The sequence below is a fragment of the Monodelphis domestica genome, chromosome 8 (assembly GCF_027887165.1).
Source record: "Monodelphis domestica isolate mMonDom1 chromosome 8, mMonDom1.pri, whole genome shotgun sequence".
Taxonomy (NCBI): Eukaryota; Metazoa; Chordata; class Mammalia; order Didelphimorphia; family Didelphidae; genus Monodelphis; species Monodelphis domestica.
This window is the reverse complement of record NC_077234.1, coordinates 258,096,446-258,122,593: the sequence shown is the minus strand read 5'-3', so window position 1 is coordinate 258,122,593 and position 26,148 is coordinate 258,096,446.

Below are 26,148 nucleotides of genomic sequence, written 5' to 3'. Positions count from 1 at the left end.
TATTAAATACCAGCCTTTTTAATCTATGTTTGGGTGATTGCTTTGGACCAAATACAATGGAAGAAAGTTCCTCATGGCATGAAATGAAATGGCAAGTTGGGTTGTTTTATTTTTCATTTGTATAAGGAGTAAAACTGCTGAATTTGCCAATCATAATTAAAATAGTAATTTCTCATAAACCTATGGGTTTTTTGGGTTTATAGAATAAAAGAATGCTGTCAGTATTCCTTTGAAAATTAAGGTTTTTATCATAATTTTATTTTTAATTGTTCAAAATGCAGATAAAGTGTATTTATCAATAAAGCTCTAACATAGATTGCAGATAGTTCAGAAAGACAAGTTAAAAAAATTTTTGAGAGTATAGATTTCATTTTGTATTACCATATATACTTTTTATTTTCATGTTATTTGCTCATGAGAAGCTAGATATATAAACTATCTATTGTTTCTTGTGTATATACAGGTGGTTATAATGCATCAACATTTTTCATTGTAACAGAAATTCAGTCATTTTTTATAACTGATCTTTTAGACATATTTGCTTAATTTGGTGGCACAATAATTTTCTTTACTTGTATTAGGAATTTTTTGTTTTGCTTTCTTGGGAGTTCAATTAGAGAATTGTTTTGGAAACATCTGATTATCTTGTTGCAAATGAAGTTAGATGGCAGCTGAGAGTGGTGTATACAAACTTCAGCAATATAAATACTAGTCATGATAATTTCAAGTATTTTTTTTTGTTATAAAGGTTATCTTAAGCTTTTCCTTAATTATTATAAGACTTCATATTTTGTGTGAATCCATAAAGATTCTGCTTTTTTGAGAAGAAAAAACTCCATCCTGTAGTCTAATTTTTGGAGTTTCTATTGTAACTTTTCGAAGTGCAACACTTTTTTTGTTTTTAAAGTTTATTAAAACTGATGCCTGCATTTTTGTGGTGAATTGACTTTATATCTTCCTCTTCAAGTCTGGAAGTCTGATTGTATTCAGCTTCACCATTTGGGCATTATTTTTCTCAGATGTATAGCCCACTGCACAAGCTGTTGCTGGAAAGGATATTCCCACTCGTTAATTACTGCTGGGGACCAGCCCCTTACGACCCCTGAGAGGGAAAGGGGGAGAGAGAGAAGGAAAGGGGGAGAGACAAAGAAGGTACGGACAGCTCTCACATGGTATGCAAAGAGAAGTCCTTTATTGAGGCAAAAGCATGGTATATAAAGGAAAGGGGGAGAGAGAAAGATTAAAGATGGAGCTTGGCCAGAGGCCAAGCTCCTGCAAGGACAGCCATCAGGTAGCCTGAAAGAGAAGGAGCGCAGAGCGCAGAGAGAAGAGAGCAGAGAGCAGAGGGCAGAGAGCAGAGGGCAGAGAGAGAGAAGGCGGAGCCTGCTGGGCTAGATATAGTTTTTGATATGCAAATATACACAGTACATAGGGATGACCCTCATTGGTCAATGACAAGGCGCAGGTGTGGTTTCTCTTAACCAGGTGAGAACAAAGAAACCTGTTTTCCCGCCTAACCTGGGAGAAGCTGGGGTCAAGGGTCAGAGGCCTTCCCAGCCATGAGCACTACTGAGCATGCCCAAGACTGACTGTTCCCCTTGCCCCTAGTTAGGAGTGGGCTGCTACAAATTACCTAGTGATATCCTGTACCTATGAGTGTGGATGAAGCTATTAAAATTTATTACGGTTAAACTTGCTAGATTTTTTACTGTCTTTCTTTTTGTCCTGCTGTGTAAAATTCATTTTGCACCCTTGGAGCTCAAAATTCCATGTCCCAGATACTTTCTAGGGAGCCAAAACTCCTAATCAAGGTTACCCTACAGCCTGAAATTGTAGTCCATCTTAGACATCTGTACAAGGAAACTTACAGCCAAATAGAAAGGACTTCACCAAGTTTTAGAAGACTCATAATATGGATAAATATCCTCTTTGCTCCCCCTTTCAATGTCCATTATGTTTTTTCCAACATATATCCTTGGGCTAGCTGCATAGAATTTCGTCTTGCTATTTCCCTTGAAATCTAGTGTTTCCTACCCTCTGCAAGATTCCTTTTATGACTGACAATTACTCTAATTTGTATGAAAATGAGGTTTAAAATGATTATACTGTGAAGGATAATTTTATGGTTGTGACCTAAACTATATTTAATTATTGGTCATCATGGGATATCCCAAATAATAAACTACCCAAGGCAGCTGGAAACTTATGGTGATTTTAATTAATATAGAGGAAAGAAATTAAGAAAGAGAAAGAGAGAGGAGAAGAGTTCATTTAAACTGCTCCGGCTCAGGCTGAGCCAGGCAGGAGTTCAAGGCCTTGACCAAGGGGGCCTCCCCTGAGAGTCAAAGGAAAAGGAAGTCAGTCTTATCACTCACCAAGTGACCTTCTCAAGGAAGCTGTCTGAGGGAGCTCCTCCAGGCTTGAATTCCAGGATCGAACTGGCGCCCAGGCCTGTTCACAGGAAGTGACCACCCAGAGCCACCTCTCTGGGGAAAGAGTTCCAAGAGAGGAAGTGATGTGAAATATATGGATGGTTTTACATCACTTTCCTGGATCTCATTTGTACCAATGGTAGCTTAGCTTGACTTAGGACAGCCCAGGGGTCTGTCAGCTGTTTCTGCACATGTCTGTTAAAGGCTATCCTCCTAAATACTTAATCCTTAAGTATGGGTATCGACATGGGGATAGTCTGATTTTGTCAGACTAAGCATCTTCATTGTTATAATCAGGAGAGAGCTAAATGCAGTCTTCAAAATACAAATCATAAGGACATATTTGAACTTCCATTTTTATCAGAGGTTTTTGACCCTTTGGAATAGAGTAGTAACTTGCCCTGCTCTGATTGTGTTGTGGGAGAGCTAGAGCTAAACCTGGTTTGGGAAGGGTGCCCCCTCAAGAATGACTGGCTCCTGTGATTATCTTTAAAAATAAGAGAAGTGTATTAAGTTAAATGCAAGTTGAATTATTGAGTCAAATGGCTGGGAGGCAGGTACATGAACACACTGCATCCCAGAAGACTTGGGGTTCAGGATTCTTATACTTTTTTGATAACAGGAACTATATGACCAGAAATTGGATGATAGGATTATGTGCTTTGCCTCAAAGACAAAGGAGGGTGAATTGCTCAGTTTAGGGGTCAATTAGATATCTGAGATACAAATGGATGCTTATCAGAAGAAAACTGGGAGATGCATATCTGTGCTTATCAAAAAGCTAAAAAGAGAAGGCAAAGGGAGTGTCTCTCTTGGAAACTTCTTATCAAAGGGTTTATGTTGTTCAAAGTCACCTCCCTTCAGACCTCACTGGAGGAATGCAAGAAAAAGAATTCCTTGCATATCTTTTGATCTGGGAGATCTCTAGAGTTTGGGGATGACCTCAGGAAACCCTGAGTCACATGCCAATTTTATCTGGACTTGAACTGGAAAAAATCCTAGGAACTTTTCGTAGGAAAGAGCATCATTATCTCACAAGGATGGGCTCTGGAGATTTCCATAAAAGACAACTATTAACATTTTATCTCCTTGAGACTCCCCAAATCAACGGAAGGTGATTATGTCAAGAATTTGCTATTATATTTATGACCTTGTTTTATGGAACCCCCAAATTTAACTTTTTCCCTAGGGAACTTGCCCTCAGGGAACTTGCAGACTTGGCCTTTGTCTTAGACTGAACAATAGACCATTAAGCACTCCAAAGAGATGTGATAGAAATACTCAAACCTGGAGAACCATTTTTGTCTTCTTAGCCTCTCTTAAGCCACTCACTGGTGCTCCAACCTCAGGCTACAACTTTTTCCCCAAAACCTGCTTGTAACCAGTCTGTGTGTCTTTCATTTCCTTCATTCCCCAGAGTGTATATAGAACCCCAAGTTCTTCAGTTCATTGGAAAAATCTCCTTTTGAGGTACATTTTCTGAAACAATGTTCCCAGAGTCCTAGAGCCTGTCTCTCTGTGGTATCTTGCTCATGCCTTCGTGTGGCGACCCTTAGAATGTTGTCTTCCTTGTCCTCATTAAAGACTTGTTCTTTCTGACTACTTTGGTGCTTTTGTGTTTTTCGAGATTGACAATATTCTGTCCCTCAGGCCACAATCTATCTTTCAGACCATAAAAGTTGGTCAAATTCGGTATCAGATGAACTCCTTTTCTCTGGGAGAGGAGTTCTACATGTATATTAGTTCTGCTGAGAAGAACACATTAAAATACTCTTTGCTTTTCCCTCAGTTTCAGCATCTTTTTTCTGGGTGTGTGGTGGGCACCAGGGTCCTCCAGTACACCCCAAATTCCTAGAGAAACCACAGGTCAAAGATTACATGAGGAATTCACCTTGTAGGACTGGAAGCTGAACAAACACAGGATCCTCTAGCTCTAAGCCTTGGATGTATCTACACTAACCTTAAGATAAGGGTCTGAGCATGAGGGGATACCTCATGCTTGCATCTCAAACACACTAGGTTTCTCCAGACAATTTACCCACCTTGATGATCCTTGCAGCTCAAACATCACTTATGGTCCCAAACATCCCTGGGTTTCTCAAGATGGGTAACATGATCAGGATGCCACAAAGGCTGTGTGCTTATGTTTAAGCCCCCAGACCCAAAGGTTATTCTATTCTATTCTGTTACCTTTTCTCCCCTGATTGCCTCCCTTGTTTGTTGCCATTGTTCATCTCCCTGCCCGTCTTTCCTTTCCAAGATGCTGAGACCCCATCTCTTTAGGATATAAAAATCCTGAAGTTTTCTCTGTTCAGAGGCAGTGAGTGGGTCCTGCACCTGAGGGTTAATCTCCAGCACTCCACCCCCCAAAAGGGAAACTTCAATTTGACTCCAGTTGACTCCAGTCGGACAGTAAGTTGACACTTAAGAACTAGAAAAGTTAGAAAAGGGAAAGCTAGTCTTCACATAAGAGGAAAATTTCATGTCAGTTTTGTTTATTTTGTTTTGGGGTTGCCAACCTGACTACCTTCCCTAGTATACAGACTGAGTAAGAGAAAGACACCAGAAACTAAGGGAGAAGCGAAGGATGTTTTTATTTTATTCTTCTCCGCAAAATGATGATATAGATGGAACTCCTCCCCCCAGAATAAAGGAGTGTTCTAGATACAGAAATTAACCATTTTTGGGAAGATGAAGAAGAGAAAAAGAAAAACAAAACAAAATTATTTCTTGAGGGATGGCGTGTAAAAGTAAATAATTAATGATAACTCTTTGGAGTGACTTTTGGAGTCTTGAGAAGACAGGCAGGCTGACACCAGTTATCTTATCTGGAAATCTCTGTGTTGTGGGGGGCGAGAGATTAACCACTGGTCCAGGGAGGGTGCTCTTTCAAGAATGACAGACTCTGGTGGAAACCCTTTAAAGATAGAGATTTATTTAGGTTGAATGGTTGGTAGACAGCGTGCAGGACCCACTACCTCTGAACAGAGAAAACTTCAGGATTTTTATATCCTAAAGAGATGGGGTCTCAGCGTCTTGGAAAGGAAAGACGGGCAGGGAGATGAACAATGGCAACAAACAAGGGAGGCAATCAGGGGAGAAAAGGTAACAGAATAGAATAGAATAACCTTTGGGTCTGGGGGCTTAAACATAAGCACACAGCCTTTGTGGCATCCTGATCATGTTACCCATCTTGAGAAGCCCAGGGATGTTTGGGACCATAAGTGATGTTTGAGCTGCAAGGATCATCAAGGTGGGTAAATTGTCTGGAGAGACCTAGTGTGTTTGGGATGTAAACCTGAGGAATCCCCTCATGCTCAGACCCTTATCTTAAGGCTGGTGTAGATACATCCAAAGCTTAGAGGTGGAGGATGCTATGTCCAGCTTCCAGCCCTGCAAGATGAATTCCTCATGTAACCTTTGACTTGTGGTCTCTCTAGGAATTTGGGGTGTACCGGAGGACCCTGGTGCCCACCACATCTGGACCCCCTTCTACTGAGATAATGATCTTCTTATGGTAGAGGCATAATTTGAAGCTGTGCTCTTCCTTTACATTTCTTCTTCTGCCTGCTTTACTGTAGAAGCAGCCTTGAGGATGAGCCCCTCCTTCTTCCTCCTCCTTACCAGTCCACTCTGACCAACCTTGGTATGTCTGGGCCCGCCACCCACAAAGAGAGCCAGTTGTCGTCCATCTTTCTCATGTTCCTGACCCCTCCCCTCATCCCCAGCCTCAGCAGGTATAGAACCCTGTCTAAGCTGGCTGCTTCTCTTACTTGATGCTTCGCTTTTGGGCAATGGCGCCAACTGCCCCTGTGTGTAAATACATCTGCTTTCCGTGATCCTGGGTGTCAGTGAGATTCTTTGCAGTAACATCATCAGGAAAGGGTTCTAGGATTGCTCTCATTCCAGGTCCAGTTGGGGTAATTAGAGAAGGGCTCAGCTGGCAGGTCCTCATTTCTCAAGCTTACCTCATAGTCCCAAAGGATTGTTGTTATGTATCAGAAACACTTGGATAAATGGAAATGAGCAAATCAAGACAGTGCTTCTAGTCAGTACTCCTTTCACTTTTTCCAGGTTTAATGTCGCTTAGTATCTGTTGATTTGGGATTTACAACAAATTGTTCAAAGTGCTTTTCTACGGATATGTTCATACGTGTCCAATATCTGGGTAGATTTGCAAATGGAACTTTTTTTGCAACTTCATATCAGAAGCACTTGGGAAAGAATAGAGGAGACAGAATTTTTATGGGTGCAATTGTAACAACAGGAGACAGTTATATTCAGCCATAAATGTAACTAGGGAAATTTGCCATTTGAGGTTAAATTGTATGAGAATAGAATTCATTTTTTTAAACCCTTCCCTTCCATATGATTGGTTCTAAGATAGAAGAATGGTAAGAGCTAGGCAAAGGAAGTTAAGTGAGTTGTCCAGGGTCACACAGCTAGGAAGTGTCTGAGGCCCCATTTCAACTCAGGACCTCCCATCTCTGGGGCTGGCTCTCAATCCACTGAACCACCTAGCTGCCCCTGTATAGAATTTTTAAAAATGCTATAAAACAAATTGTTCTGTGTTGCCAAAAGCCCAATGAGGTACCTTCTGGGAGCTGGAGGTGTGGTTTGTCTCGTAGGAAAGCTGAGAAGGTGCTCAGTTGACGTCCCTAGAATGAAACTTCATTTTTTGACCTGGCAAGTTCTTTATGTACATGCTTATGTGTCATTGCCAACTTCTACCTGACATGAATGAAGAATCTAAATTAGGGAGTGTTTCTCCCTTAGTTTAGCTATGTCCCTATTTTCTCCCATTATGACAAGTTTTCTCTAATCATGAAAGGTCCTAGATGGGCTAATGCTGAAACATAGAAATCAAAAGGGCAAGTACATGGAATTGTATTCACTTAAACAATCAAGTAAGTGAAGGCTTAGTTTGTCTTCTCCCTACCATTGAAACCCTTTAGAAATATGAGGTTATCAGAATAATGGGAAAATGTTGCAGTCATTTCTGAATCGGATGTATAAAACTATTTATTGAGATTAGTGAGGTTTAATTTTGGTTAAGTTAATTTTGTTATCAGTGGAAAAGAAACCTATGATCTTGTGACCTCAAGTAGACAGCCAATCACTTGGATGTGATATTGGCATTAATGCACATAGAAAAAGCATATGTTGAAGGTATATAAAAGTTCAAAGGGTCTGAAATAAAATTTTTAAATAGTGGTTAATATGAGTGAAATGTCCAATCTATTTGAGCATGATTATGGTTGTTAAATAAGTAGTTACGGTGAATTGAAAGATGTTATTTTTAGAACCTCAGCATTTCATTCTCCAGAAAGGGGAAATGAGAATGTACAATTAATAACTCATTCTCCTCAAGGGGATACAAGAAGTTTAAACTTAACTTTTTAATTTTTGAATTAAGTTTTTAATTTTGAGAATTTTAAATTTAATTTTAAATTTGTTTTGAAATTTCAATTTCAATACTTTTGGCATTTGAATCTGGCAAAGGTGATCTGATATGTACTTGAACAGGCAGTTTTAAAATATTGTTTTGTTCTAAAATGGGATATTCAATTAGAACTTTTAATTAGTATTAGCTGGTATTTCTTTTTATTTCTTTCCACAAATGGTGATTGAGGTCATTTTCAGATTGACAAAGCTTTACCTGTGTTGTGTTCTATAGTTCACTAATGTCAACCTGAAAAAACACAGAATCACCAAAGCAGTTATAGAAGAACACATCTTTAATTAGGACAAGGGAGACAGTGATCTTACAGCTGGCCAACACACAGAGTTAACACATTCGTCACCCAGCTCTGAGACTCTGGGAACACTATCTCTGGGGAAAATATCAAGAATGGGACTTTTCACTGAACTGTAGATCTCAAGGTATTATATATACTTTCAGGGGTATATGAAAGAAAGGATGACTGATTACCTTACATACAGGTTAGGGAAAGATGTTGCCAGAAGATAGAATACCCAGACACAACAAGAGAAACTTATTTTAATAGAATTGTAAAAAAGTTTTTAAGAGGTAGCTAATAAGGTTAACTTTTAATATTACTCTAATCACCAATATCAAATAATTTTAAGGACCATAAGAACATTTCAATCAGTCCAAATTACTAAATGTTTACTGTTGCTAATAGCATAATTTAGTCCTATATGTACAAATATCTGAAGAATCAATCAGTTACTATCTGAAAATTTGAGTATCGATTTCCCATGTTTTCTTTTCTAGTGGTGAAATCACAAGAACCTGCCTATTGCAAAGGAGACTTTTACAAAATAAGGTCATTGAAGTTCCTTTCTTATCTCATAACTTGAAAGACATGATAGATGATGGGAAATGGGATAGCTTTTTTTGTTGGTCACACTCTCAGACTCTCCCTGGGTACACTGTCCTTTGACCTTTGCTATGGTCAATGGAAGAATCTCCATGACCAGAAGAGGGAAATGACAACCTTGTTTTGTGAAACCCCAAATTGACCCTTGTGCCTGATAACTCACCTTTAAGAATACATCAACCAGTGAGTACCCTGGATAGGAGTGGCAGATGCTATCAAATCTTAAGCATGTCTTTTGTCTTAGTCTCTCTTATTATATCTAGGGCACTTCAGGTACCCTAGACTTATGCTACAACCTCTTTTCTAAGCCACTATATAAGTAGTCAGTTATGCTTCATTTCATCTATTCCCTGAGGTATGAATATAACCCCAGATTCTTTAGTGTGATGGAAATTCCCATTATTGGTGTCTTTCCCAGAGACAGTGTTCCCAGTGTCTCAGAGCTAGGCTCTGTGTGGTATATTTTGTCTCTGTGGATGACTATAAGAGCTATCTTTCTTGACCTGCATAAAGATGCATTTTAGATCTACTGTAACTTTGTTGGTGGTTCTGTTTTATTTCAGGTTAATAATGAAAATTGAACTCTCTTGAAGAAAGTTAGGAAAACTCAAAGGAAGAATTCAAGACATAAAGTATTCTAGGAATATAGATAGAGAATTTTGCTCAAGTAACTTGAATTATGCAGGTGAAGCCTATAGAGGGGAATAGATTACAAGAAAACTTAAAATGGAGGAGAAGAACATGCTGAAGGCCATCATACCCTCACTAGCTGACAAGGTCCTGGTCTGGGGAAATGGGGTCTGCAAGGCAACCCCCAGAGAATGAGGCCCCCACTGATCCCCCTCTGTAACTTCTCTCTACAACTTTCCCTACTAATGGAGTTGTTATGATTATTGTTTCCTCCCCAATACAGAATAATATAAGAGCAAAGACTTATAGAATAAATTTATATCTTATATCCCACCTTAATCCCCCCAGACTATTACCCTAAAAGATTACATTTACAGAATTAAAGCCCAAAGATCACTACCCATTGTCCCCTCCTTTCTTTTTCCACAGAGCTACATTCACTCCCAATTCAATCCAGGCAAGCCAAGAACATCAATCACCTTCAAGACACACTCCACTGAATTCTGTTTATGGGCAGAAACCAGACAACATTGCCAGGTACTTTAAAGTGACACAAGAAAAATAGAACTTGTAAATTGAGGAAAACTCCAAATTGGGTCTGTCATTAAATTGCCCTCTAACCTTGTACCTAGCTACAAAATATTTTGTTAGCCATCTCCCAAGTAATTATGATTGATTGTGAAAGCTGACCAAAAGGAACAATGTTTCTCCTAGGTCAGGGAGAAGTAACCTCTGAATCACCCTGTTTATGTCATTCATCTATAGCAACAATGTTTCATTGACTATCTCCTTGGTCTACGTGTCTTGTTAAGTTCCATGGAAACATATATGTAGAAAATTGATTGTGTGGCAAAGATGTACTTGAAACCCTATATAATAAATGTACCTCCATGCTATGGCAGAACACTGTGTGACAGCTATGCATGTGGGCCTGAGCACACAGTGCCTGTCATCTCCTTTACTCTGCCGTATCATCACATCTAGACAGAGTGAGCCCTCACCCTCAGGGAGACTTGCTGGACGGCTCCCAAAGTGAACATATTACAAATAGCCTTAAGTACCACATAAAGGAGTTTGTATTTGATCCTGGAAATAATAGGGATCTGTTGCAGCTAACTAAGAAAATAATTTATAAGGTCAAATCTATATTTTAGAAAAGTAATATTGGCAGCTAATTGATTAGGATGTGAAGAGAGCTGTAGAAGGAAAACTTTTAAGAAAAATAATGCAGGAGTTCAGATGAGGGGTGATATATTTCTTAATACATGTTTGCTCATATTCTTTGATCACTTAACTATTGAGTGGGGATAGCTCCAGTTCCCATATATTTGTATAGGTTTCTGGTTTCTTTTTTTTTTTAAGTTATCAAATCATTGTCAGAGATATTTAATTCAAATATATTCCCTATTCAATTTAATGAACTCTCCTTTAATTTTAGACATGCTGATTTTGTTTCTGACAACTTTCCAAATTTATGCTAGCAATTAGACAATAAATTTTTCCTAGACATAAATCAGAATTGCTAGTGGATAAAAAAATTGATAAATATTGACCAATGTCCCTGTGTTTTTCTGAAATAGTGAACTGCTGAATAGAGTTTAAATTTGGACAGAAATAAGGACTTACAACCTGAAAACCATTAGGATAAAAATATGGTGGAATAAGAAAGGCACTCTTCTCAATCTGCAAAGAAAGGCAATAGGATCAATACAGATTCAAACTTGTTGGACTCAATAAATTGTATCCTGACTTTACTGTGGACCTCCCTGAATCCCAGGAACAAGATGTCATCAGTCATGATGATAATAAACTCAGGAAATAGATATGCTTACTTATGTTCCCTGAACCCAACCTCAAACTTAGCATGATAAAAGCTGTCTATCTATTCTTCTCAGAAATATTCTTCCTCCACAGCCTCTTCAGAACCTCGCATTAAATCATAGTATACTCAGTTTTATACTCTGGGAAATCATTAATCACCTTCCTTCTTATCAAAATATCCATAATCAATCATCTCTAAAGAAATTATTATTCCCCCTCCTTACCACCAGGTTAACTAGATCATCCTTTTACCTGCAACAGTTTTATTTTTAGTAATGTACACACCTATGAGGCGGGACATGTTTTCTTTCAGGATTTTACTCCTTTCAGGTTTTACTCCCAATTTTCCCATTACCTTATACCAAACAGTAGACTAATATCTCAAGGAATTGGTGCAACCCAAGTAGATATGAAAATTACCCAGAAGGTTGTAAAGGCTCCTGACTTCAAATGGATAGCCCAATACGTTTGAATCTGGATTGATCCTATCACCTTTCTTCAAAGTTAGAGAAGAGTGCCTGTATTATTCCACCAAATTTTGATCCTACTCTCCTCTACTGAACTATTAAATTAATCCTTGTAAATTACAGATCTGACACTATTTCTGTCTGTCTCTGTCTGTGTCTCTCTCGCTCACACACACACATACAATTATTTAATAAATTCTATTGACTCTATCATCTCTGTGGTCAATATAATATTTGTTCTTTAAAAACCTTTATACCCTGGCTATACCCTGGCCCATTCCTATCTTTTCAGGCTCCTTTCAAGTACTCTGCAATATAGTAACTGTAAAAATGGAGACTTGAACTCCGTACTCCAATCCCCAGGAGTCCTTGCTAGCTCCCAGAATGCCCTCTAATCTCACTGAGATTTCCACCTGGGTGAGGTCAAGAATTTCTATTTAACATGGCTGTAAAGGCTATTGGGTCTCTTTCCTACTTCCACTTTGGAGCAAACGCGGCTCTCCATCTAGCAGTCAAGATGTGAGTGGTCATGAATAGGCTCTCTGGGCCTAGACATGTGCTTTTCTTACTTGTATTTTCTTTATATTTGAATCTTCAATAAACCTCTAAAAATATAATACTCATTGCAGAGAGAAACTAATTTCTGCCTACCTCAGTTTCCCCTAAATTAGCTGGCATTCTAGTTTTAACTGTTATATAACATTGGTCTCCTTGTTTTTCATCACAAAAGACACTGTTTCCTGACTCTGGGTATTTTTATTTGCTATTTCACTTGCCTGGAATTCTCTTTCCTCTTCTCCATTGATATAAACACACATGGATATGTATGTATCTTGTTTATAAATAGTTGTTTATGTGTTATCTCTCCACCTTACACAGTAAGCTCCTTGAGAGATGGGAAATTAAAAAAATCTTTATTTATATCTCTATTCTTTAGCGGAGTGTGTGACAAATAACTTGAACTTAATAAGTATTTATTAATTTGATGTAATCTTGAACAGGTAACTTTCCCTCTGTAAAATGAAGAGGTTGAACTTGTTGATTCTAATTTTAATATTTATGATAGATAATATTAACTTACATTTGTCAAAATGTTTCTGTAATTTGTTGGTTTGTTATACAAGTTAATAACAGGAACAATTGAACTTTTTAAACTTCTCAGCTCTCAATTACCATATTTGATTTTTGGAACTTTTTAGGTGTCTTCACCTATGGAATATTTGAATCAATAAATATTTATTTAATGCAAGGTATGACTCCAAGTTCTAGGAACACAAAGGAAAACTGAAATAGCCCCTGCCATCAATGAGGCTTACATATTACTTATGGAATATAACATGTATGAAGATAAGTGAATACAAATTTATACTATCATTTCAAAACAGAGGGGATTGGGAAATATAGGATGTAGTAGGAATTATAATGATATATACTGACTTCTGCTTCTCTTTTAATTGGTTTTTGAAGTCTTTTTTGAGCTCTTTCAGAATCTGTATCTAATCCATATTTTTCTTTTGTACTTTGTGTTTCCTTTGCTTTCATTGTCCACTTCTGTGTTTGTACCTTGCTCTTTGTCTCTATAAAAATTCTGTAGAGTTAGGTGTGTTTTTTGTTTTCTCATTTTTCCTATCTAATTATAGAGAGGCTCTGTTTTCTGGGAAGTTTGGGGTACTCTCTTAAACTTCAATCCTTCCTTGATGCTATTTTTAGCTTATTTTCTCAGTTTTTTAACTAGTTTTAGTTCTTGGAGGCTAATGGGATGATCTTAGGGCTGAGAGCTTGGAGAGTTTCCTTCTCTGGTTTATTTAATTGACCTTTGAGATATTGATGTATTAATTACTTACCTTAGGCTTGTGCATAAGCTTTTGATCTCCTTCTGAACTTTATCTGGTCAGGGGCTGATCAAATTCTATTCCCAGGCTTAGACTCACTTTTTTTGGTCTCACTGTGTACTTGATCCAATCAGGCACACTCTTGATTGCTTGTCCTGGAGCTCTGCCCTTAGTTTTGGGCAACAAGATATGTGTGTGTGTGTGGGGGGGGGGCTGTGAACTGTGCCCTAACCCCAAAGTGTCAACTATGTGCTCATCCCAAGCTCAGACTGGGATTCCTGAATTCCCTCTGGGCCCACACAGATCAGCCCACTTCAACCGAGACTGGTCTGGGCTGTGACTCTGGACTTCTCCACAAGTTTGACATTTCAAGGGAAGTAGGTTGGCTTGCACCATCATTTTCCCCTGCAGGATCTTAGGATCTGAATGTTGGTTTGGACTTAGGTTCAGAACCTGTGATAGCAGATGTGAGGTGGGTGTGTGTGGGTTACTCTTGGCTTGCTCTTCTCTCCTTGCTACAGTCTCTTACTGGCTCTACTTTCCTGTCACTCCAGTGCCCCAGATGTTCTCTGCCTACCTTTTGGGTTTTTCTTTTCTTAAAAGTTGTTTCACTCTGTCTTCTTGTTGATTCTTTCACTCCTGTATCCATTTTGTGGTTATATTTTAATTTTGGTTGGATAGAATTCTTGTGGTGACATGGAAGAGCTCTACCATGGTTTTGCTCTACCATCTTCTATATACTGTCAATAGCTACCATTATTCTTCTCAATTTGATTGGAATATAGAATATATAGAGGGAAAAAATAGGAAATCAGACTAAAAATCTAGAAGGAGCAAGATCATAAAGGACACTAAGTTTTAGAAGTAGCATTTTGTCTTTCATCTGAGAGCCAAAAGGGAGTGACATAAGACATTGAATCTAAACCTACATTTCTGTGACTTTAACCCATTGCTCTAAATGCTGTTCAATAAAATCAAGCAAACCAATACTAAAGCATCTTCCATCAGACAGTTCTCCATTATGTTCCCTGTCAATCTTCTACATGTGAAGTCAGTGATTTCCAGTCTTCTTAACATGCCAAGCCTTCAATATTCTAACATTGTTTTATGGTACCCATTGTTCTCCATTAAAAATTCTATATTAGCAAATATCATTTGTTATTGAATTAATTTTGATAAATAAAATATCTTAATCCCCCCCCACCTTTATCTATTGCCATCCACCAAACTCCCTACCTGGTATCCAGTAGAACTGTTTCCTTTTAAGAACAGTTACGCAAAACAGATCAACATATTGACCAAGTATGAGAATTCATGACTTGTAAAAGTGAACTGTAGGGTTCATCCATGGTCTTTTAAAGTTATGATTAGTTGCTTTTTTGGTAAACATTCTGAAATATTTCAGATTCATTTTCCTTCATATTATTGTTGTGATTATCATGTAATTTGTTCTCCTTCTACTAATTTAACTCTACATTAGTTCATATAAGTATTTATATTTTTTCTGAATCTATCACTACCTTCATTTTGTTACAATGCAATAAAATTTCATTTTATTCATAAACAATATTTTTCATCCATTATCCCATTAATGAATTCTTTTTATCACCTCATCATTTGCTTCCAAAAAAGTGCTAGAAATCTCTTTCATCTGTGTTTCTTCTCCCCTGTTCTTGACTTAGGACACATATTTAACACAAGTATGTCTAGATCTTAAAAGAAGCACAGTTCAGTGGCATATGGTGGAACCAATTCATAGTTTCACTGATAGTTTACTACTGTGCCACATTTCCAAAATACCCTCCACCATTTCTCTTCCTCTTTTGTTATTTGTCATTCTAATAGATATGATTTGAACCTCAGAGCTCAAAGAAAAATTTTAAAACAATCTTGTTCTGGTCCTTCTATTGCTGGGAGCCATCAGATCACAATGCCTTGACAGAGTCACATGTGGTAGCTGGGGAGACAACAGCTTGTCCTTGGCAAGATGTGATTGCCCACTCTATCCCCTTTACATGACCTCTTTCATCAGTGCCCATTACCTATGAATTGACATGATTATTATTCCCCCTAGTCTCAAATGAAATAATGCAAGAGCAAAACACCTGTACTCTAATTCTCTAAAACATCACCAAAAGATCAGACTCTTAAACCCAATCCCAAAAAGACTATCATGGGTTAACTTGTATTTAAGTACATAATTCTCAGCAAAACTGCAGCTATAGGCCAAGCCCAAAAAACTTTCCCACTCACAGAAACTTATTCTCATGAAGCCAGCACACAAATCAATCATAGAGGCCCACACAATAAGTACAAGCACATCAAGCTTCAGTATGCCTCAGTGACTCGATTACACAAATCAGTAACTCAGAAACTCCCTAGAAGCCACCAGTCTAAATTTGAATTATGTTCCCAGTACCCCTCAACCTCAATGATATGATTGTTAAATTGTCTTTTTAAGAATTGCTGATTAATTATTCCATTTTATTAAAAGCAATAAGTAAGTTTCCTTGATTGTTTGTAAGCTCGAAACTTCTCAAAGGGTAATGAGAAAATTAAGCCACCTGTGTCAAAATCATTTATCTTGTATGCAACCTTTATTCTGATTATAATCACAATACAAAAATATAGAATGTTAATCAAGTTATTTGTTAAAAGTTAATGTATCATTTTTCCAATTATCTCTCTTTGATTATGTGTATCTGCATGCCAAGAAAATGGGTACCTTGCTACTTTGCTAATGTTATTTATTTCAATCAGCTTTTAGTTGTATCCAAGGTTTTCTAATTTTTGCACCATCCTCAAAATGCAATTTTTTGTATCTTCTTCATTTATGCTTATTACTTAAAATTATTTTTCCTTTTTCATTCTACTTTTTATCTTCTGAACTTGGGTTATGTATATAGTCTATTTCTTTTCCCACTAACCTGGATATTTTATATTTCTCTAACTGGTCATTTAAAAAACCATATAAAAAAACCAGTGGTGATAATGAACATATTCATTTTATGCTTGACCTTATTGTAAAGATATTTAATGGCTTCTATCTTACATATAAAGATTGTTATGGATTTTAGATAGATAATATTTATCATATTTGGGAATGGTTTATTTATTCTTTTGTTTTTCATTAATTTAAACAGAATTCTATTTTTCAAAAGCTTCTTCAGCATCTCTTTAGATAATCTTGTGACTATTATTCTTTCTGCTATAGTAAATTGTATTTATACTTTCCTATTATTAAAATAATCTTGAATTCTTGGTCTAAATTCAAACTGGTACTGGTGTATAATATTGTTATGCTGCTATAACCTCTTTTATAAAATTTTATTTAAAAATCCTACTTCATTAGTACTTATTTGTCATATTATACTATAATTTTCTTTCTCAATTTTGTCTCAAGATGGATTGGGTATCTCTGTATCATAAAAATTTTGAAAATAATATTTTATTTCTTTAGAAAGCTTGTCATGCAATATTAGAATTAGTTATCCCTTGATTTGTAAATCCATTGGTACTCTTTCCCCCCTTAGAATAGTTTATATGTTACTTATTTAATATTTTTTTTCTCCTGAGATTGCATTTTCTTTGTGGTGCCCATCAGGATATTTTATATTTTTCTAAATGTTAATCTATTTATTTTGTTTTGTTAATATGTAACTATGAAATAATTTTAATGCTTTCTTTATTTGCCATGAATGTTTCCCTTTTAATGATATATTAGATCATTTTTCCTTCTTTTTATCAGACTACTAATAATGCATTTTATTGTTTTTAAAAAACTTTTTCTCACTTTTATTTATTAATTCAATGCATTTCCTCCAACTATTTTGTTAATCTCTTTTTTGTTTTTTTCCTAATTTCTATTGTGGTCTTTAGTTTTGCTTCTTGATTTGTTCCTTTTCTAGGTCAAATGAAGTAATTTTTGTAAAGTGTTTATCATTGTTCCTGTCACATTATAAACAGTACATAAGCAATTAATTTCTTTTCCCAAGTCCCTTTTAGTTGGATTCCTAATTAATTGCTCTCTTTTACTCTCTTTGGTTAACAAATGTGATAAGAAATATAAAAACTCCTCTAATTATTGCAAGTCAGGATGGCCTGAGTTCAAATCAGACCTAGCTGTGTGAACAGAGGAAATTTATTTAACTCTTGATCGAATCAGTTTCCTCATCTATAAAACTGGGATTATAATAGCACCTACCTCACAAGATTTTTGTGAGGACCAAAGGAGATAATAGTTGTAAAGCTCTTAGCACAGCGCTTAGCACATAGTAGGTATTTTATAAGTTGTTATTTGTTATTATATTTCATTTTTGTAATTTTATTTTATATGATCTATTATTGCTACTATTTACTATTTGGAACAACAATTATAAGTAATTAAATAATTTAGGCTCTAATTAAATTTGAAAACTTCCTTCAAAGACCTTTTATTAATTATACTTTTTATTTTGTTGGATAAAACCTGTATTTAATGCTTCTATTTTGCTAAATTTATTTATGAAATTTGTATACTTTTCTTATTTTTGTAAATGAGTCGTATAGTTTTGATGAATGTATGTGCAGACATACCTGTATATATGTATGCATGTATCTGTATATATGTATATGCACACTAATTCCATTCAGCGGTTACTAAAATTTATTACATTTACTTATAAAGATTTTATACTCAGTTCTTAAACTTCTTTTTATATATATATTTTTAAATTTATCTAGACCTAAGAATGTCATGTTGAGGCCCTTTACTGTTATAGTCTTATTCTCTGTTATACCATATTAATTAGCTTCTCCTTGAAGGATGTAAATGCTAGTCTGTTGGAGTATATCTAATGTGTATTGAAGTTTCATTCTGTATGGTGCCTTTAAGTGAAGTATAGTCTCCCCTTTATCTCTTAGTCATGTCTACTTTTATTATTGCCATGTCTGGCATCACTATTAACCTACTTTCAATGTTTACTTGAGGCAAAATAAAATCGAATCTAGCCTCTTATTTTAACTTTCTGTAAATCTTTATGAAATACCATCTAGGTATCTCTTACATAAAATATTATTGGATTCTGCTTTCTCATACATTATGGATTTTTCTTTTTTGTGGGTAAGTTCTTCCCATTTACATGCTTTGTTGAGCATTGTCATCCATTCTGTTTTCTTCTATATTTTCCTCTCTATCCCCACTTTCTTTATAATAAATCAGAGAACAGTAAAACAGAAAGGGTTGAACTGACACTAATGACATAGCATTGGAGTCTATTTACTCGATTCTACTTCTATTTCTGTTTTGCTCTTTACATTTGGACCACAGAAATGTCCCCTATATTGTTAAAGATCTATTCTCCCAATTCTCTTTTGGAAGGTACATTTTTCTGCTTTTAAGCCTTTGGACTATCACATTGCAAGAATGTCTTTACTATTCTGTGGCGTGTGATTAGTCTTCTGTAATCTTATCCTGACTCTGAAATGTTGGCCTTTGCACTCTTTCTTTGTAGCTGCTTGCAGTATATTCTTCTTTGATCTGTAAGCTCTGGAATTTTGCTATAACATTCCAGCAAGTTTTCATTTTTTGAATTTCCACCAGGAGGCAAAAAGGAGACTCTATTTTTCATTGTGTTCTCTGAGCATCTTTTGTTATTATTTCTTTGTTTGTGTTGTTATATATTTTTCATTATTTTGAGAAAATTCATACACAAATAGTCATATTTGTGTATATGAAAGTATATGCACGAGTATACATATATGTATAGATATACACCGTCTACTTTCCTCTACTTAGAATCCTTTGATATTTATTATTGCTCATATTTATTATTCTGTCATGGTTTAAGATTGGCCCATTTTGACTTTCAAGGTCTCTATTTCTAATGAGGTTTATCATCTTCTCTTCTAAGTTGCTAAGCAGGCTATTGTAACAATCGTGACATAAGGTGGTACACTAAGTTGCTCATTCTTCCTCCAGTCATTTCCTCCATGACTTTCATGTCATTCATAATCCCATGCTTTTTTTGTCTAGTGGCTTTTATCAGTACTTATGAATGAATGATGATTCCCTCTCCGATGCTCTCCTTATAAGTATTAGGGACTTATTCGCCAATCAAGCAATACTCACTGGTCTCCTGACTGTTCTTCCATCACTTGACTTCAGGCATTTCCTCTGGCTATACACCATATCAAGGACACTTTTCCTCCTCTGTTCAGCCTATAGACCTCCCGGGCCTCCTTAAAGTTCCAACTAAAATCCCACCTTCTACAGAAAGTTTCCTTTCTAGTGTGAATTCTCTGTTATTTGTTTCCTTTTTATCCTGTATATAGCCTCTTTTATGTATATTTGTTTGTATGCCTTCTCTCCCATTCCACTGGGGTTGGGATTATCTTTCTTTCTTTTTGTATTTCTAGTCCTAAGCCCAGTACCTGTAATTTAGTAGGTGCTCAATGAATGTCTATTGACTAAAGATAGATTCTAGAAGCCATCCCTTTCACTTTATTCCATCCATTTGGACTCAGGGTGTGAATAAATAGGCAAGGGACTAAAAAAAGAAAGATAAAGCCTGATTTCATAGATCTCTTTCTCTATATACATACAGTGTAGATCACTGACCAGGGTGTGAATCTATAAATTGTCTCTACAGTTACAATTATATTGGCTATTTTGAAAACACTGATTTAAGAAGAATACTTCCACTTATGAATATTGAATTAATTTCACCTTCTGATGGCCTAGGATTATTTCCAATATACCCTGTTTATATATACTTTCTGCACTTAATGAGTTGCATGTTGACTTCTCCAATAGGCTGTGATCTCCTTGAGAGAAGAACTTTCTCTTAGGGTCGGTTGTTTTGTCTGCAGTGATTAGTACAGGGACTGCCACATGCTTGTTTGCCCTTTGTTTTGAAGAGGACCATTGACAGCAAGGAGTGGTATTTTGAGTCTCAACTTAGTTAGGCTTAAGTGAGGCAGCGTTGCACAACGCCACCAGTCTTACTCTCTCTTCTAGTCATTGAAGTCCTGTGACAAGACAAAAGTTACCATTATTTGCAATGGCTTAGGATACAATGGGTGACGTTGGTGTCTTGGATGTCTGACCAAGCTCTACGCACTCCACGGAGCTTGCTTCAGCCACTTTCATTAGCATTGGAACAAATTGTTCTCATTTGCCCCTTCCACTGGGGGGAGTCCACATGCTTGCAGTAGAAATTCCCCCAAATCACTGAGAGGTACTTAATAAATGCTTATTGACTTGAATTGCATGTTTGATATTGATTGTATGAAAACCACAAAAGGCAGATGACCCAATAGAGAGGAAGGTCTGAGCCGAAGCATGCCTTTGACACTTACTCTTTCTAAGGCTCTTCATGTGCCTAAGGTCAATCGATAGGAATAATCTCCTCAGTCAGACAAGTGGCAATTTGAAGGAGTAGTTGACGACTTCAGTATTTCATCATAGGGTAGCATATTCTTAGGGATTACACTTGGTCCTTAATCAATGTTTGTTGACTTGTTTTGTTTTAATAATTGAAGTTATATTGGAAAAAAGAAGACATTGAGCTACAGGTTTTATGATGTTCCTGGAATTGAAGACTGAGGAACAACAGATAACTAATGTCAGTTCCATTATGGACACACTAAGGGATTTTATTCATTCATAAACATTATTTCATCTGTTGTCCTAATTTAATTTTCATGATTTCCCTGAGGTTGAAGGTTAGCAATTCCAAATACATTACAAAAGGTTGGCAGCACTCATGTTAATAATGAGAAAAGCTTTTGGAGTTTTAGTAGTGAAGTGTATTGTCAGGAAAATCAAACTGAGACAAAAGCAGAAGCAACATGTGACTGAGACTAAAATCCCTAAGTGCCTTTGATGTTCTTCCACTAAAAGAAGCCACTTAATAAGCTGCCTCAAATTTAATCAGGGATTCTTACCCTTAATAATATTCTATTCAAGGGGGAAAGATAGATAATAGCTTTTTTAAAAAGGTTGCTCATATTTGTTATCTTGGTAGTAATTATGTTAACATAAAAATTCATATTTGCATTTCTGATAAACTAAACTAATATGTGATATTACATTATAAGAGGGGACAATTTAAGATCTGTTGCCCCATAATAAGAATGATCCTAATTGTGAAGCAGCTGAGATCTAATGGTGATGTCTTCTTCCTTCCCCTTTAAATTCCTTCATTGCTTAGGTGACTAGTATCAACCTTTTCTTCAGGCTGACTATAAGAGTAGGACTTTCTTCAAAACTGGCCCATTCTCTCCACGAAAGACCTATCTTTATTTTTCAACCCTTGAAATTTGTTTTTGGCCTATCTAATCTAAATTTTCTAATTTCTAATTTCTAATTCTAAATTTCTAATCTAAAATTTCTACGTAGCTAAGTCTTTTGAATGTCAACATTGCTTTATTATTTCTCTCATACTCTCATGTTAAAAATTACATTTTTATATGCCATTCTCTCTTCTAGTTAGATTTTATGTTACACAGTTCCTTACACATAGTAGATACCCAGAAAATTAATGAGATGTAATAACAAAAGTATAATGCTGTGACTTGTACATAAATATTTTAAGGTGATTTTTTTCATTGTAATTCGTAATTTTGGAGAGAAATTTCAGTGGAATGATGATATAAGAAGCAGAATTGTAAAGGGTTTAAGAAGAGAGTGAGAGGAGCAAAAGGAGAGGTACCTATTGTTGATGTACTTCTCGAGGTGTTTAATCAGAAAGAGCAGAAGAGATAGAGGATGATAATTAAAGGGGATAGGAGATTGTTTTTAAGGATGGAGGAGATATGGGCATGTTTTCAGTCAATAAGGAAGAAAACAAGATAAGTATTAGAGTGGCAATAACTGATGGTGTAGCCTGATGGACAGGGAAGCATGTAATGGGATTGCTTGTTAGGGTAAAAATAAGTAACATTATATCTTTATATAAGAAAGAGAGGAAGGAGGAGATAGTGGCAAGAGATATATAAATGATATGAGTGAGATAAAAAAAGAGAGGAGAGGTTACTGAGAATGACCACAATTTATTTTGTAAAATATAAGATTTTGAGAAGAGATGGGAGGAGAGGGAGTCATGGGAAGAACACAGAGGAATAAAAATCTTTTAAAGAATCATCATCAAGAATGTAGTAGTGATCTCTACTAGCAGCAATGCAATGGTCTAGGACAATGTTGAGGGTCTAATGAGAAAGAACTCTATCCACATTCAGAGAAAGAACTGTGGGAGCAGAAACACCGAAGAAAAACAACTGCTTGATGGGGATATGATTGGGGATGTAGCCTCTAAACAATCATTCTAGTGCTATTATTAATAGTATTGAAATAGGTCTTGATAAATGACACATGTAAAACCCAGTGGAATTGCTCATAGTCTATGGGAGGAGAGGGAGGGAAAGAATATGATTCATGTAACCATGGAACATATTCTAAATAAATTAATTAATTAAATAAAATTAAAAAAAGAGAATGTATTAGTGAGTTAGTAAGAGAGATGTAGAAAGATTGGCACCAGTAGCAAAAGCCCAATTGAGCTTATATAACATAAGTTTGTGGTGGACTCAGTCAGAACAGTTTCATGACTACAAATTAAAAAAACGACAATCGTTTTCACTATTTTTCAGGGCTTTCTTTGGTGGACAGATGATGCTATTAAATATGAATAATATCGTTTGAGAAATGGGGCCCATATGAGGCCAATATTTACAAAGTATGGGATAAAGAAATGATTTCAAGGCAACTTAGTCGTGATTGATATATGCTTGTTTGAGAAAGCTCGGGTCAACCTTTATATCATCAGTGTTGCTCTGTACAATTTAATCTAGCCCTGCTCTCTTCCATCCTGATACAGCTCATACTGGGAAGGTTTCTTCGCAGGTTACTCTGAAACCATTACTTTTGTCTTTTTAATGACACAATAGTGTCTGTTTATATTCTTATGCTGGATAATACTCTTCCATTGCCTAGTTGATGACCACCCTCTTTGGTTTTTACTTCTTTGCCATAAAAAATCCATTAGAAGTATTTTTGTACATATAGCTATAAAATTGTACCAAATTTTTATTTCCTTATTTTATACATTATTTCAGGTTTTTTTTTATCTGCCCCACTCTAGTGGAAGGAGATGTAAAAGAGAAAAAAAATTCTTAATTGGAAACTATAATTAAAAAAGGCTTTTATATAAAATTATTAATGAACATAATTTAATTTATATACCACAAAACAAAATTAAAATAAACTTGATGTTACTTATAAGCAAAGCTAAGTAAGCCATCTTTATGCTTTTATCAATTGTAATCATTAGTTTCTATAAAATAACACCTTGGCTGTAATTTCTCCTATTAATCCACATTATGGCATATAACCAAATTTCACAAAAACTTGTACATTCTTAGCATTTTCTAAAAACCAATATGATCACATTAAGCAAATAGCAATGAAGCAGAAAAGGTCATTTTATTTTTGTTCTTATATCTCCACATAGTAGGACGCTAATAAATATTGCTTAATTGAATAAACCAGTAATCATTTTACTTCATAATATAACATAATAGAAACCTAGTTTTAGTAGTAGCATTAGTCTCCCCCCCCCCCCGAAAAAATGGGAATTATGAGAAGGTAGCAAAAGTAACATAGAATTTGAACTGTTTATATAATTTATCATATATTCTCCTAATGAATAAACAAATATTCTCTTATTTGATCTTTACAACCACTCTGTTATTATTAACCGCATTTTATAGAGAGGAAACTGAGGCAAACATGGGCTAAATGATCTTCTCAGGGTTACTCAGCTAATAAATGTTTGATGCTGTATTTACATTGCAGTGCTCCCTGACTCCAGGCTTAGCATTCTCTCCACTGTGCTACCAGCTGGTTTTGTAAATCACACATAACTCACAGGATCCTTGTGAGAATAAAATGAAATAATATGTTAATATATTTGGAAAACTGAGGACCCTTTATAAATGCTACTTTTTAAAAATCTAATTAACTTGCTTAGGAATAGACAGCAATATTAAATTCATAATAGGATTATTGTAGTTGTGCTATTAATGGAAAATAAAATATATGATGGTCACACTAGGTTTAGTATATCATTGTCTCTAATTCTTTGCCAACTGTCTAAAATAAGAATACACAGGGCAGGAGAATTAGTGATTTTTTTTGTTGCATTACTAAACTATATTAATATAGGATTGCATTAAATTTTTAATTTGGGTTAATTGTAATAAGTATCAGTTTTCTGTCTACTTTTTCACAATTTTAAAATTTGTATATTCTCTATAATGTTGTAGGGAATTTGATCTGATGTTCTATTGATAGATTATTGGAGATTCAGTTGTTGGAGGTTGATGGTTGCAATTGTTGGTTGAGTAGAATTGGCTGAAGATCAGTTATACAAAAAAACTTATTTATTTATATTAAATATTAATGGAAAAGGGATAAGAAAAGGAAATGGAGATACTGAATAGGAATATTCCCTAATCTAAAAGTTCTAACTGAACCCCAAAAACCCATCTAAAACTCCATGAGGAGTGTCTTCTGCCGAAAACCAGGACTACTAAGAACTCCTTAATCTATCTAAAATATGTAATAACTATTTTATTAATATGTTTAATTACCTTCTTAAATATAATTTAGAAATCCAGACTCTGCTCTCTCTCTAGCTAGAGAAAGATCTTATCTGACAGCTGTTACACAGACTCTGTCTTCTGCTTCAAGTTGCTCTTTGGTGTCTCCTGGTGGAAATTCCAGGGGAACTACAGTAGCAATTGTATCAAGATATTTCAAGTTATTTTCTCTCTCTGCATCTTCCAAATCTCTCTGAGCTCTTTGGACACCCTTCCTTAACCAGGACCATCCAAACAGTGATTGTTGGTTAACTGTCTTTCCCAAGGTTCCTTGGGAATTCTTTCCCATCATCCCTCTAGGATTCCACTCTGAATTACAGGAGTCCACCTTATTCAAATCATGCCTTCAGCTCGATCACTATTCCAATTTTATCAAGAGTTTCTAATTGCTTATCTAATTCACAAATAACTTATTACAATAATCAAAGCATATATCTTCATTTTGATAAAAAGTTATAAATTATTGGAATGTTATATGATAAAAGGATGAAAGATATAAGGACTTCATAAAATATAAAAAAGTTCATAGGAACTGGCACAGTAGGGAAAACAGAAACAGGAGAACAATATACACAAACGACTACAACAATGCAAAAACCTCAACTAATATGCGGGAAAACTTAGATTATATTCCATGATTACTATCTATTGCAGAGAATACATAATGTCGAGGTAAATAGGTAGAATTTATTTTTCCACCTATTTAGAAATTGGCATTTTGAGATTTCCAAAGTGCTTCACAAATAATATCTAATTTGATGCTCATAACGATACTATAGGGTAGGTGCTATAATTATCCCCATTCATAGAGAAAACTAAATAAGATAGACGTTAAGTAACTTAACACAGGTTCACATAGTGAAAGGCAATGTCCAAGACAAGATTTAGGCTCAAATTTTCTTGACTGAAAGTCCAATACTGGATTGAAACCACAGCTAGAGATTGGAGTTCATGAATTCAAATCTAGCCCCAGATACTTCCT